This window comes from Ostrinia furnacalis, unplaced genomic scaffold (genome assembly GCF_004193835.3).
Source record: "Ostrinia furnacalis isolate ACB-3 unplaced genomic scaffold, ASM419383v2 OfSCF1657, whole genome shotgun sequence".
In the NCBI taxonomy this organism is placed as follows: domain Eukaryota; kingdom Metazoa; phylum Arthropoda; class Insecta; order Lepidoptera; family Crambidae; genus Ostrinia; species Ostrinia furnacalis.
Genome location: NW_021131896.1, coordinates 836,801 through 851,770, shown reverse-complemented (window position 1 = coordinate 851,770; position 14,970 = coordinate 836,801).

Here is a 14,970-nt window from a genome sequence, read left to right as displayed (position 1 = left end):
GGCCCTGCGCTGCCCGTATCCAGGTTCTTCTAGCGATCTTCACCAGATCGTTGGTTCACCTAGTGTAGGTCCACCCTGCCCACGCTATACCCGTGGTCGCCACTCGAGAACTTTTCTGCCCCAACGGCCATCAGCTCTACGAGCTATGTGCCCCGCCCACTGCCACTTTATTTTAAGAACTGCGGGCTTTATCAGTCAATTTGGTTTTCCTGCAGATCTCCTCATTTCTGATGCGGTCACGAAGGGAAACTCCAAGCATAGCCCGCTCCATCGCCCTTTGAGTGACCTTGGGCCTTCTTATGAGGCCCGTAATAAGCGACCAAATTCTTATACATTGGTTAGGAATAAGATGGGAATTTTATATGATGGGGAAATAGACAATTTAGGAATCTCAGGACCTCTATGGTTAATACTATAACAAAGTGACTTTTTTATAATGCGAACAGCTAGAGACTGGAATTCACTGCCTGCTGTTGTCTTTCCTGGACACTATAATCCGGGCCTTTTCAAGGCGAGAGTGAATAGGCACTTACAGGGCAGATATGTACCATCCTAGACTGCATCTTTCTAAATACCAGATGCGATTACGGTCAAATACCTGCTTTGTCCTGCATAAAAAAAAGTCTGGCGGCCGCCAAAATTCGATCAACCATTGGCTCTACACTCTACAGTCATCTTAGTAGACAAATATTGCTAGAGCACGACTTTCTTCAATGTACTCGTAACAATGAATAAATGAGTTGTCTGTCTTGAAGACTCCACGCAGCCTCCAGTCGGCTATTATGCTTTAACAAAAGTGTTGAAAGGCAAGGCCAAGGTCTGGTTTAGTTTGAATTAGTTTGATTGAGTTAGACAAACTAAATCTTTAATTTGCTTTTACCCGCGGATTCACCCGCTTGAACACACGTTACGAATACACGTTGTTACAACGCGTCTTTTAAAATAACCGGGATAAAAACTGTCCCATGTTTTTCCCTGGATCTCAAGCTATTTCTATTCTAAATTTAATTTGAATCTGTTCAGTGGTTTAAGTGTGAAAGAGTGGCATACAAGTCACCATCTATCTCTTGCATCATCACAAACTTTTATAATTTTAGCAGGATAGGTCTATGTATTTTAGCCATAGGACGTCCACTGCTGAACATAGGCCTCCCCTAATAATTTTCAGGTTGATAGAGAAAGATATGCTTAGAAATTAACACAACTCTACATTGATAGGTTTTAGGTAAATTACTTATTAGCATTTTATTTACACATTTCATTTTGTACTACAAATTCATCAATTCATTACCCTAACAAGGTATTGAACTACTTTATTGTAAATTATTACCACTAATCCATAGCGTCCATGAGATGATCCAATAATTTAAATGTTATAATTTCGTTTGCGATTGCAAAATGGTTAACTACCTACTAATTATGACCTGAGGATCTTTGGAGAATCTTTATGATAGAAATAAACCTGCCCATATACTAGGTTAGAGTGTGGCATACCTTGTGGAGGTGGCATAGTACCTATCTTATTGAAAGAAGTCAAAAAGTATGGATAATGTTTCCTATAACTTACCGTATTTTATGATAAATTAGTATGATAGTTGTAATTTTATTCAAAAATGAACTACGTAGCCACAATCTGCATCCCACTAAAAACATTCTGTAAAAATCTAGCCAAGTCTCGATGGATCTGGAAAAAGTAATGAAATCTAGACAAAGTCGTGCCAAGTCTATGGTTCCTTACTGCGATTTCTTTATTATTATAGTTAATGTTGTGTGACTTGGCCGTTGAAGGGTGACAAAACCAGGTGCTCCATGACACCATTGCACCAATCTGTCGCCAGAACCGCTACCCATTGACGATGGAAAATTGCCACTTGGAAAACGTTGATTCAACAATAACCATTCAATTGTAGGTTCAGTAAAGCTGCGTATTTATAATACTTATGTATGATTATCTTAATAAAGATTGTTCAACGGCCAAGTCACACAACATTCACTATAATAATAAAGAAATCGCAGTAAGGAACCATAGACTTGGCACGACTTTGTCTAGATTTCATTACTTTTTCCAGATCCATCGAGACTTGGCTAGATTTTTACAGAATGTTTTTAGTGGGATTTCACTTCTTTTTGTAGAACGTGGCAAAATTATTTAACGTCGTCGTTTTATCGACATTTTTTTACGATATTAAACACAAATAAACTCAACGACCTTTAAAATGGACAACGAATCAGAATTGTTTTAATAACATAACCTTAGCGAACCTTACAATATAATAAATCTTCGATTTTCCTAGTTTTTATAGTTTTCCCTTTATGTGGCCATTAAACCCTAACTCTGTACCAAATTTCAGCTCTCTGAGTTTATGGGAAGTACTAGTTCTATTTTGATGATCATCAGTGAGTGAGTGAGTGTCGTAAATGCGAAACTTTGCTTTCGCTTAACTTTGTAACTAAATGACCTACAGACTTGAAATTTTGGATTTTAAGTATGTGATTATAGCTTACTAGATGACGAAAATTTCTGCGTTCTGGTCTTATCCAGAGGTTCTCAAATAGGGGCCTGAAAATGCGGCGAAATGGTTCCAGTAAAGGATGGTACGGCAGTGTTTGCTTCGCGCTCGACTTGGCGGGGGCACTGCCGTGCCCCCAGATTAATTTTATTGAAAACTTCATAAGTCTGACTAATGTCATTCACATCTGCATTCACATTTTATTTTAACTCACGGAGCGATTTTCACCCGCGCCATGTTTTTTACGGCATCCACGTATTAGATACGTTCGCTCCAAATGCTCAAGTTAAACAGCACCTTTACGATGCGCAGTTGAAAGCATCCAATTATGTTATTGATAAAGCCGTATGTAATCCAAATAATTAAGTAATCAAGGTTATGATCACGAGGTCATGCAATTTTACTCTTTAATCCATGGGCTTTAATGAATTGGCGGTTCTGACCGCGGGTCACGATTATATTACTATGTTTGCTACATATTTGGCGCCATAGCAAGCTTATGTGGATCGAAAATGGACGCAGTGTTGCTTGATGTGCTGTCGTTTGTACAAGGTTTTAATCTTTTTTATACATAAAAGGCAGGTATTTGACCACAAACGCACCTGGTGTTAAGTGGGATGCAGTCTAGGATGGTATGTCTGCCCTGTAAGTGCCTATTCACTCTCGCCTTGAAAAGGCCCGGATTATAGTCTTCGAGAAAGACACCAGCAAGCAGCGAATTCCAGTCCCTAGCTGTTCGAATAATAAAAGAGTCATCGAAACGCTTAGTGCGAGCTGGTATTAGTATTGATAACTCATTGGATATTTTGTCTCATATTTTGAGAAAGTATCATTCAGTAAAGTTTTATTATAAAGGATGCCAACGATTTTTTCACTCTCTATATCAACTCCCTCTTCCTTCAGTTTTTTTACCTGTAGCTCATTTCTCTAATCTAAAAATGTAAAATCAGTTTTTTGTCTAGTAGACAGACATGATGATGACTCGATGACTCTATGATGCTAATAATTCAGCTGAGCCAAATTAAACGATAAAGAATTTCTTCGATGCAACATTACTTACAGTCTGGAAATCATCGGACGAGGCATATATTCAGCATTGAATGTCATATGGCTGAAATGATGATGATGATATAGATCGTTTCATCCACGAAGACGCGCCCCACCAATTTTTTAGTCGAGGAAAGCGCGGGGTGCGGGGAGTTTGATTTGATCCGAGCAATCCGAGCGTCATTATTGTAGTGTGCGTGTGCACTCATGGATGATTTAGCGTTTACCGATAACACTCAAACATTAGCGGAAGAATGGTGGGGCGCGTCTTCGTGGATGAAACGATCTATACCTACATATGATGAAATATTAATAGTATGTACTATCGGGGACTCGAACGCCTTGACACCTTAAGGGCCTAAATTGTTTGCACACACACGCTCGATTTTGCTCCGCCCCCGTTCATTCATATTTCGGGTCTAAGCAGCGTCGGCGCACCACTGTAGATGTTTGCCCTAGCAAACCAAGCTCTATGTAAAGCAATTAGGATTGAGTATTGCTTATTACCAGCATTCGTAGCGCTCGTTTGGCAACGTCGCATTTTAGTCAATTTGAAACCCACTAAAGAATCGCTACAAAATATTATATGAGGCTTCGTGTAAAATTTGAACTAGCGATTGCCCGCTCGGGTAACAAAATTGCTATCGCACATTCCGAGGTAACTATGCAATTTCCCGAGAAAAAAGTAGCCCTTTCTACAATTATTGTTGATATTATGAGTGTAAATCTCATGATATTAGTTTAGCTAGTTAGGGCGAGAAATACAAAATCATACAGTTGCTTTCGAATTTTACTTATTTAATAGGTATTTAATTTATTCGGAACTTATTTAAACAATATGTTATTGAATTAATTAGCAAAGAGTTAAGGAATATTTGTGGCTTAAAACAATTATTGTAAGATCTGGCTATAACTTTCTTTAATCCTTGAATGTAAATAAAAACTTATAATAGGTTTCTATTTATTTTTAATGCATATTTTGTTTTCCGTTTTAAAGAAAATAGGTTTCTATTTATTTTTAATGCATATTTTGTTTTCCGTTTTAAAGAAAAACTTATCTTTAAAACGGAACATCTCACATCCAGGTAATTGGTTATCGTAAATATTATAATATTCAGTTAGTTTTATTTCAAATTCAATTTTTTATTGCACATTAAGTGTCTTTACACAAGGTCTTAAATCAATAACAATTAAACTTCAAACTAAATAATACTTAAACAGTTAACAATGTAGATAAGTTTGTAAGTAAATATAAGAATTATTTTGAGAGGCATGGTTCAGTAATCGAGCGGAGGTCAATAAAAAGGCAATCAAACAGTCCAATTACTAGCACGGGTCAACACAAATCAATCGGTTATTGATCACGAAACTTCACAAAAAAACAAAGGAGAGAATATGTCGACAGATCGCCAAAGCAAAAAGCAGACAGACCTCGTATAAAAACATAATATTAAAAAAAATACATATCTATTTGTTTGTAACCAAATTGATGAGCTTGAGTAGAATTTTTACTCAAAAGTGACGTCACGCGACATTTCAACTCAATATAATACTGTAATTATTGGATTATGGAAAAAATTAAAAAAATGAGTCTAATATTTTCTAATTATCTGACGGACTAAATATAATTTCGATTTAATTACCCAGTCATCATCCCTATTTAAGACAAGTACTTTACGTCTTGTCAATAAATATTTAGGTACAGTAGGTACATCAGCCTATTTTACAGACATTTTGTGGTAAAGTATCACCTTTTACAAGACAGATGCCACAATATCTACAACAGTTCAAGAGCCAATATTTTTTACAAGTCACGTTTTGAACCGAAACTAAGTCAGTTACCAGGTTACCACATATTAATTAATGCCAAATTGGTTGGGATCCAGTTAATAGACGGTTGGATTCCGTGGAGGGTAGTTGAACGGGAAGCATGGTCGATCTGTTTTAATGGTTTCAATTTATNATAGGTTTCTATTTATTTTTAATGCATATTTTGTTTTCCGTTTTAAAGAAAAACTTATCTTTAAAACGGAACATCTCACATCCAGGTAATTGGTTATCGTAAATATTATAATATTCAGTTAGTTTTATTTCAAATTCAATTTTTTATTGCACATTAAGTGTCTTTACACAAGGTCTTAAATCAATAACAATTAAACTTCAAACTAAATAATACTTAAACAGTTAACAATGTAGATAAGTTTGTAAGTAAATATAAGAATTATTTTGAGAGGCATGGTTCAGTAATCGAGCGGAGGTCAATAAAAAGGCAATCAAACAGTCCAATTACTAGCACGGGTCAACACAAATCAATCGGTTATTGATCACGAAACTTCACAAAAAAACAAAGGAGAGAATATGTCGACAGATCGCCAAAGCAAAAAGCAGACAGACCTCGTATAAAAACATAATATTAAAAAAAATACATATCTATTTGTTTGTAACCAAATTGATGAGCTTGAGTAGAATTTTTACTCAAAAGTGACGTCACGCGACATTTCAACTCAATATAATACTGTAATTATTGGATTATGGAAAAAATTAAAAAAATGAGTCTAATATTTTCTAATTATCTGACGGACTAAATATAATTTCGATTTAATTACCCAGTCATCATCCCTATTTAAGACAAGTACTTTACGTCTTGTCAATAAATATTTAGGTACAGTAGGTACATCAGCCTATTTTACAGACATTTTGTGGTAAAGTATCACCTTTTACAAGACAGATGCCACAATATCTACAACAGTTCAAGAGCCAATATTTTTTACAAGTCACGTTTTGAACCGAAACTAAGTCAGTTACCAGGTTACCACATATTAATTAATGCCAAATTGGTTGGGATCCAGTTAATAGACGGTTGGATTCCGTGGAGGGTAGTTGAACGGGAAGCATGGTCGATCTGTTTTAATGGTTTCAATTTATTATTTAATGGACTTTAGTGTACAAATTTGGTGTTATTTTGTGTTCTAAAGTGCAGTGAAGTGATAAATTATAAAAAACATTGAAATACTTCGAATTTGAGCGCGCATCGAGTGTCGAGTGGGTTGTCGTATGAACAACCCGCTTTGGACCCGGTGGCGTCTCGAAACCTGCTTACGGGCATACTTAACCCCACGGAATCCATGAAAAATCAATAGAACTGAAACACCCACGTTCTATTGATAACTATGTCAATATTTTTCACTCGACATTGGCAGAAATAAACCTCCCAGAGAGGTTTAATTGCCACAAATAAAAAAAAAATAAAAAAATAAAATAAAATAATAGACGGTTCAGAATCCGATCTCAAGCTGACACTGATGTGTGACATGCACCTTTGGGTAGGGCGACCAAGATATTTGACAACACAGGACATCATTCAAAAGAGAAGCAGAAAGAAGTAGGATTCAGAGAAATCAGACCATTTTTTGGGATAATTGAATTCACGTAAAGATTAAAATTTATTTTGTTAGTTGTAATAGTTAATTTTTTCGATCGTTCGTTCGTTCGTTCCAGCCGAAAGACGTCCACTGCTGGACAAAGGTCTCCCCCAAGGATTTCCACAAAGACCGGTCCAGCGCCGCTCGCATTCAGGTACCTCCCGCGACCTTCACCAGATCGTCGGTCCACCTAGTGGGAGGCCTGCCCACGCCACGTCCGGCTCGTGGTTACTACTCAAGAACTTTCCTTTAGTAAGTTAATTTTTACTCAAAATATACAGTGTGAGTCACGTTAAAGTGTACATATGAAAATAGATGAAACTAGACCTATTTTTATCGACAAAAAAGAGGTCAAAAAATTTTTGAGATTTTATTTTAATTTTTTATAGAATTTTTTTTCTTCCAATTACTTGTTGTAAAGAAAACGTAATAACTTTTAAACTAAGCGGTATATCCTGATAAAATAAAAACAGTAATAATGCTAAATAACAGGCAATACTAAAATAATACATAAAATACACAAAAAATGCCAACAAATAATAAAAAATGAAACTTTTTGAAAAAAAATCTCCTTAAAAATTCGTGTTTTTTTGGTTATTTGATAAATTTCTCCAAAAAATGCCCCTATAACCGGTGGTTTTTATTACTTTCTATTATTCTCTATCGTATTATCTTTGTAAAACCAAAAATCGCATGTCTCTATCCCTATCACAACATTTGCTATGATCGTTTGAACAAAGGCCTGCCACAACATTATTCTCCGCTACAGGTAGAGACAATTTTAATTTTAACTAAAATGCTTATTTTACTTCGAAATCTTTTGTTTTTATTTGAAATCTAACTTGTCTTTATCAAAATTACAAATCTAGAGCCATTTTCAGTTTTGTTGTTAACGAAGCGTTGAATGGCGCGCCCGGAGAGGCTTAGTTCAAACGATCATTGCAAACGTTGTGATAGGGATAGAGACATGCGATTTTTGGTTTTACGAAGGTAATACGATAGAGAATAATACAAAGTAATAAAAACTACCGGTTATAGGGGCATTTTTTGGAGAAATTTATCAAATAACCAAAAAAACACTAATTTTTAAGCAGATTTTTTTCAAAAAGTATCATTTTTTATTATTTGTTGGCCTTTTTTGTGTATTTTATGTATTTTTTTAGTATCGCCTGTTATTTAGCATTATTACTGTTTTTATTTTATCAGGATATACCGCTTAGTTTAAAAGTTATTACGTTTTCTTTACAATAAGTAATTGGAAGAAAAAAAATTCTATAAAAAATTAAAAAAATATCTCAAAAATTTTTTGACCTCTTTTTTGTCGATAAATATAGGTTTAGTTTCATCTATTTTCATATGTACACTTTAACGTGACTCACACTGTATGTTTGTTTCAGTATGGTTTCAGCGGAGTATAAAATGACCACCCCCACTCTTCTCGTGGATTAAAAAGAGTTGATAAAGGGAGAAATATGCTGGTCAGCGTGGAAAATCCTCCGTTTGCATCTGGTAAATTCGGAGAGTCGTATTTTTGCTGTCATATCTTCACGAGTATAAAATTTAATTTAAATTGCGATAATTTAGGACTTAGTGATCGAATCAGAAATGTGGAGATCCGTAGAAGAACCAGAGTGACTGACATAGCCCGCAGAATCGCTAAAATCAAGTGGCAGTGGGCGGGGCACATAGCTCGAAGAGCTGATGGTCGCCGGGGCAGGAAAGTTCTTGAGTGGCGACCACGAGCCGGAAGACGTAGCGTGGGCAGGCGTCCCACTAGGTGGACCGACGATCTGGTGAAGGTCGCGGGAGGCGCCTGGATGTGAGCGGCGCAGGACCGGTCTTTGTGAAAATCCTTGGTGGAGGCCTTTGTCCAGCAGTGGACGTCTTTCGGCTGAAACGAACGAAGGACTTAAACGATGGTCACCCCAAACTAATTTAGCAGTGCATCGAGTAGTGAAGCAGACGTCCACACCGGATTCCTTAAAACCCATAAAGCGTTTAATTATTTACTTCCAAAGACTATTGGATAGTGCATATTCATTATTTTATAAGTCCTGTGACATACAAATATACCTGAACATCAAGAAGGTTCCATTTTTTTTATCATCATCATCATCATTTCAGCCACAAGACATACATTGCAGGACATAGGCCTCCCCCTAAGATTTCCATTATTTTGCATAAGGCATATTTTGTGGATCCACCTTCTAAGAGAATTTTTTTCTGTTTTAAGTAAGCCCCATGGTTCCCGGTATAGTAGAACAGAACCACTCCCATTCTTCCTGTGGACGTCGTAAAAGGCGACTAAGGGACAAATATGCGAACATCAGGCCTCTCCAACCCGTCTGGCCAGCGTGGGGAGTGTAGGACAAATCCTTCATTTGCTTTTGGTTGATTAGAGAGGCTTGTGCTCCTGCAATGGAGACTAAATGACCTCATATTGATTTTATTGTTTATTTTGTGTTCCTAGGTAGACACCTTATTGTACCTACGGTCAGAGTCAAGTAGTTCGTGACACCCAAAGTAGTTAAAAAGTTCGCAAAACGTCTTTGTCACAATTGGAATAAGGTTGTGCCAGTGTCAACTTTTTGACCAACACAAAAAGAGAAAACAATATACAAAAGATACGGCACAATTTAGTTGCTTAGCTTAGGTAAAGAGAGATTTTTTTATTTGTCAAATTTATAACATAGTACCTATATTCTTGGTGGAAAACTGGCATTGCATACAAATTGTCCATTCCAATCCAGTGGACGGTGAATGAAGCTGCACTTATTGAATTAATGTACGAATTGCGGAATATTCGATCGCCCGCCATCAATTCGGATTATTGACGTTCTCACGATATTTTGTTAAAACGCGTGAAATAGGCGTCGGTATGTTAACTACCTGTAACTAGGGCTTTTTGATATGACGAAAAAATCAGACTAAATCATATTAATATTAAAAATGCGAAAGTTTGTATGAATGTCTGAATGTCTGGATGTCAACATGTTTGTTACTTTTTCACGCAAAACTACTGAACGGATTTTGATGAAACTTTACAGTATTATTGTTTATAGCCCAGAATAACATATTAGGCTATAATTTATGACTATCTGTGACAAACTAAACTTCACGCGGGTGAAGCTGCGGGCAAAAGCTAGTAGGTACTAAATTGATAACTCTTTTCTAACAGCACAGGACCGTTTATTGTCTCGAAGCAGTAGTATGGTTACAGTAATACTGGGACGTGTAAAAGCGCTTTTTAAAAGCCTATTTGCAGAACATAAATGACTATTATACCTTTTTTTTCTGCAAAAACTGTCCAAAAAACATATTTTGAAAACTAGTAGAAACCGTATTTGCAAAATTTTTAAAAATATTTGATTTGGTTATACATATATGTGTGAACATGTGAACAACCAGTGATGGTTGGGTTTTATTGGCGGTCAAGTTGTGATCCTGGCTACATAGGACTTGCATCGATGGGAACGAAAGGTGGGAATAGTCCCGAAACATCTTGAAAAAGAGAGAAAGTTGCTGCCAATAGTGACTGAATTTCTTGCGCTGCTTCTTTTCAGCACTGGCCCATTTATTGTCCCGAAGCAGTGGTAGGGTTAATACTGGGACGTGTAAAAGTTTTTTTAAAAGCCTTTTTTTCACACATACCTATCTGTACATAGCATAATTGAACATAAACAGTATAGTTAGCGAACACAAACAATTTGCAAAACCTTCCTAATACTTATCAATCCCTACGCGCATCAACAATCTCCGTAATAAATCAAGCGTTTCGACACTCCCGCGCACGATATGATGGCCGATCGAAGCAGAGCAAGGACACGTTGCATTCCTGGATGCTTTGAATAATGAGGATTAGACACTATTCTTAAATATATCGGTCGTTTGGTGTAGTGGTTCGAAACGGACTACTATTCCGGAGGTAGCGGTTCGATTCCCGCACAGTACAAACATTTGTGTTCATGAACATAATAATTGTTTGTATTGGACTGGGTGTTTTCTATGTATAATAAGTATGTATTTACAAAAAAAAGTATTTAAGTATGTTTATATCCGTTGTCTAGTACCCATAGTACCTACAAGCTTTGCTTAGTTTGGGACTAGAAGCGTAGTGTAAAATTCCAAGGATATTTATTATTATTATTTATTTATTTTTGAACCAACTCCCAGAAAAGGGTAAAAAAGTTTATCACAAAAGTTGACTCAGATTTCCCACGGACTTCGTTGGCCGATAGTATGCTCGGGTCTAATTCGTATGATGAATCGGCCGATACCAAATCGGTCTAATGTGAGTACTTCCATCCATGTCCATACTGGTTAACCAGCCCTTTTTTATTTATTAAACTATCAGCCGATAAAAAGTGCAGTCTGCGTTGACTCTCAATTTTAGCAGGATCTTTGAAAAACAAAACCTACTCGTACAAGGTGACGTCAATCATGGCCACTATAGGTCAACCATATCAAGTTTTTAGATGGAGAAAAAGCTCATAAAAATTTACTCGTGCTAAATTAGGTTTGATTCTCACATTTCAAGAAAAGCTTCTTGCATAGCCAATCAATTAGGATAGTATCCGTGCTTCAGAGTCATCATTATTATTACCAATTATTACAAGTCGAATTATCTTGATCAATGATCATCATTAGAAACCAATACTTGCCCTTTCACTCGTACATCTCAATTGATACACATAAGATAACCTTGACGTAATGTTACAAAAGGATTCATATTAGCTTATGATCCATGTTACCGATAAAGCTAAAAATTTGTCAGCATTGAGCAAAATTGCCAAAAAGATGAGAAGTACAATAAGATAGTAGAGGATTTATAAAAAAATAGATCAAATTAGAATCACATGCGAACATAGTTTTGAAAAAATAGTGTAGGTAATAAAAATCTAGATGAAAAATTAATTGCTTTTCACCAACACGAAAGCAAGAAAGAAAACAATAAAAATAGCCTACATTGAATGAGATTGAATTCTTATCTATTCTTTCTTTCATACCAGCTCTAAATATTTTTGACAAAATAATAGGAATTTCAGTTTAAGAAGAATGTAAGTGTAAGAAGAATGCAAATACATTGAAAGAAAGAAAAACACGTTTAATAAAAACGTTATTTTTTATTAGAAATTGTAAGAACTACAAAACTAACTTAACCTAATTTCTAATATTGAAGGCAACACAAGATTCCTAAAGCCCAATTGAACTAACGTGAGTTTTGCAACGCTTATCATTCGTCGATCGTTGTTATCTTGATTCGTATCATTAGATCTTTAACTAATGGATCTTTGGTACTTTTATTACGGCCTGATTTAAAGTAGTGTTTTGAGTGAAGCAATAATATTGTTGTTTATTGATGAACGATCTTGTACATATAACATTTGTAGTACCAGGGGGTGTATTACCTAAATATGAAGATGTATGACAAGGGATGACTCATCTTCATCAACAGGTTATTTAGTTTCCACTGAAGGAGCTCGGCTCTCTTATTTACCAGAGGCAAATGGGGATAAGCTGAAGTGGCAATGGGCAGGGCACATAGTACGCAGTACTGACGGCCGATGGGGCAGCAAAAGGTTCTGGAGTGGAGGAAAACGCAGCGTGGGACGTCCGCACCCACAAGGTGGACGGACGAACATCATATAGGTTGAAGGAAGGCGCTGGACGCATGCCGCTACCAACCGGGCAACATGGAAAGCATTGGGGGAGGCCTATGTTCAGCATTTGACGTCCTATGGCTGAGATGATGATGATGAAATGGGGATTTGGAATATCATCACCACACTCTGGCCAGACGGGTTGGGGAGGCCTGATGTCCACTTACGTGTCCCTGCATCGCCTTTTACGACATCCAGGGGAAGAATGGGAGCGGTTCCATTCTACTCCGTCGGAACACATAGGTACCTAGCTAATTTAGCTATTTTGACGATCTACTTGTACCTTCTCGCAAACTTAAAAGTCTAAGTGATTTCCTTGCTTTCAAACAAGCGTGTCTGCTTGCTCACGAGCTTCCAAAATCATCTGACTTCTGAACTATAATTTCTCAGTAATGACTTGTCTATCACGGCGATAAATACGAGTATGTGGGTTAGTAGAGTTGGTGCGCACTTGTTAGCTTCCTCCTTCTCCAATCATTTCTCTGTCAGTGTGTGTCGAAACCTGAGGATTTTCGTGCACGGGCGGTGTTTAGACAACGCATCGATTAGTTTATTTGGTGGGCTAAGTTGAGAGCGATAGCGAGTTTGTAATAAATTTAAGGACGAAAAATGGTGACACAGTATGCTTAGTTTGTATTCTGACAATGTTACATAACTTATTACATTCTATATCTTCTGTTTTGTAGGTAATTTAGAAACGAAAGTAAGCGATTACGAAGTGACATTCGTACATTAACCCAACCAAATGGGGCAGCAATTTTCTGGAGTGGAAGTTACGACGTATCAGTAAGTGCAGCCTGGGATGTTGATACAAGGTGGATAGACGACCTCATAAAGGTAGCAGGGAGGCGCTGGACGAAGACCGCTACCAACCAGGCGATGTGGAAATCATAGGGAAAGGTCTATGTTCAGCAGTGGACGTCCTGTTGCAGAATAGAAGTTAATGATTGTGATAACTCTCTTCTCCTCTCTTTTTACAATTGCTTCGTCTAAAGTGAGGCAAAAATGACAAAATATGTCAAATTATTTTTCTTGAGCTAAGCATTAATAAGTACTAAGTTACCATCCATATATACTTATAATATGGACGCTTATCTGCTGTTTATATTTTATGTCTTGGACCACACTCCCGCGCCAGTCGCCGGATAATCTCGCTGCGCACGAGTCTGTTGTCGTGAACTATCTCATTTCATCCTAATGATAGTGCGATCGTTACGAAATTAACATTTTTGCAATTTTAATACATAGACGGTGCTCGTGCACACTTGATTGGTTTGAAAAATTAATAATTAAGTAGTTTTTTTTAAATCTAGCTGTATTTTTCAATATCGGAAATTCTAAATTATGTAAGAAGTAAATTAAAAAGTCCTGTTGCATAGCAATACCAATAAAATGATTTATATTGGACCAAAGCCTCATTGAGATACAATTTAAATATCCTCACCTCTTATCTGATCCTATCCCGTATGCTTGTTTAAAACGAAAATCTAATAAAAGTTATTTCAATAGAAAGTGGCCATGTTGCAAACCAATTTATTTATAGTAAAATCACATAATGTAGAGATCGGTTAGTCAGACAGGTCAAAATCAAAGTCAAAGCTTTTATTCAGTTCGTTCGTTCGTTTCAGCCGAAACACGTCCACTGCTGGACAAAGGCCTCCCCCAAGGATTTCCACAACCGATTCATTCAGTGCTTAGACCCTTTCCAGGGCGGTTATACACGTCCCAAATATAGCTTGCCCTACCACCCTTCAGGACAACATATGGGCTGGTGCTGAGAAGAATCCGTATTCACAAACATTACTATGAGGTCTCACAGTGTGCGTGGACGCACAGGGTAACACGCTGTGCGTTCGATTTGCTGCTTCACTTGTTTGTGAATACGAGCGTCAGTCACTTTTGTCAGTGATCAGTCTCTGTTACAGTAGATATTTACCATATCTTATTCCCCTGCCCCTGATCTGAGTTACATTTAACCATAGGATCCAAACAGAACTGTATATTTTGCAAATAGCTCACACATGCTCACCCCGAGGCGTAATGTAGCCCATTTAGCTCGGATCACGAACGGAAAGCAAAGTGTTTTTATTTCGACACCCGCAAATTACATACGCAGTGGTTATCAAACTTTATAACAGTGGGCAGAATTTCTGTACCAATAGGGATGATGACTGGGTAATAGCGTGATGTAACGCGCCATTTCAACTCGATGTAGCACTGTCATTATTTAATTATGAAAGAAAATAAAAAATATGAGTCTAATATTTTCTAATTATCTGTCTGACGGACAAATAATTGAAATTTTGTCATCTAGCCTATTCCACTCCTGTA